This window comes from Bos indicus x Bos taurus, chromosome X, assembly GCF_003369695.1.
Source record: "Bos indicus x Bos taurus breed Angus x Brahman F1 hybrid chromosome X, Bos_hybrid_MaternalHap_v2.0, whole genome shotgun sequence".
In the NCBI taxonomy this organism is placed as follows: domain Eukaryota; kingdom Metazoa; phylum Chordata; class Mammalia; order Artiodactyla; family Bovidae; genus Bos; species Bos indicus x Bos taurus.
Genome location: NC_040105.1, coordinates 50,956,441 through 50,957,726, shown reverse-complemented (window position 1 = coordinate 50,957,726; position 1,286 = coordinate 50,956,441).

Here is a 1,286-nt window from a genome sequence, read left to right as displayed (position 1 = left end):
TCCCTTATGCCAACAATTTATCCCCCACCTTATAGGCTGGACTGGTTGGAGGGCCTACCCCTCACAAAACCCTCTTGGAGACTGCAACTAGAGGCTAGGCTGCTGTATATCTGGGGATTCCTTGTGTGTGTGTGTGTGTGTGTGTGTGTGTGTGTGTGTGTGTGTGTGTGATGATTTCTCTACCAGTCCACAACAGAGCTTAGCAGTAAGACATCCCTGCTATGGGCTGCAGGCCACACATCTTCCTCCCACCCAAGTCCACAGATCCTTGCTGTGGCAGTGGGAGTAAAGGGAACAGTAATGAGCCTTCTGATACTCTGGAAGGATCTAGGGATACGATAGAGGAAAGAAGACAACACACAAGCCTGGCTGGTTTGAGGTGTGGTAAGCACTGTTTGTTCACACAGGGAAAATAAGGCACCTGTTGGTAGGTGCTTGTTATGGGGCATTTCTGGGCAGACTGAGTTGGAATCCCTTGAACTGATTGATGTACTCTGGCTGGGCCCCATCCTTGTGTCACCATGTCTCACCCAGTACCAGCATTTGATTCAAAAGAGTTTTGGTGTCATTTATTCATAGGCTGCATCCTCAAGAGCCACCAACTCCTTTCCCAGTGTTTTCTAAACATTATACCCCTTAAAACTGTCAGCTGCCTCTTCTGGAGGAGTCTGCCCTATCAGACAAAGGCCCAGGCAGTGTCAACATTCCTCATTAAGGAACTTGGGTAAATGATGGCAACAGAAACACAAATTTTACTTTACCAGAGCTTGTTTGAGTCATGCTTAGGACCTCAGTTCCCAGCAGTCTACCAGAGACTGGACACATTTGAAGGGAATGGGTCTTAGACTGCAGTCTGCCCCAAACTTCCACATCCTCATCTTTGGAACCACATTCACAGCTTAGCCTTGCTTCTTGCTGTCACCCTCTAATTTACCTATTCAAATCCTAAGACTAGAACCATGTAATGGACTGATGAGCTCTTGGCTGCAGGATTGGCAGGGAAGTGCAGACCACTCCTGCATTCTGGGACAGCCAGAGGAGAGAATTACATACTGCTTGAGCACTATACCCTGATACCTCCCTTAACATTCAATGCAATTCTTCCGGTAAGAGGTTAGTCTCTCCACATGAAAGATAGTAGGCTCAAAGTTGTCAGGAAGTAGGCAAGACAACATACATGTATATTGGAACCTAGGTGTTATCAAAACTATGCCAGGCCCTTTACTCTGCACTGTACTGCCTCCTTAACATTGATTAAGTACCTATGGTGTGCCAGCCTCTGTTAA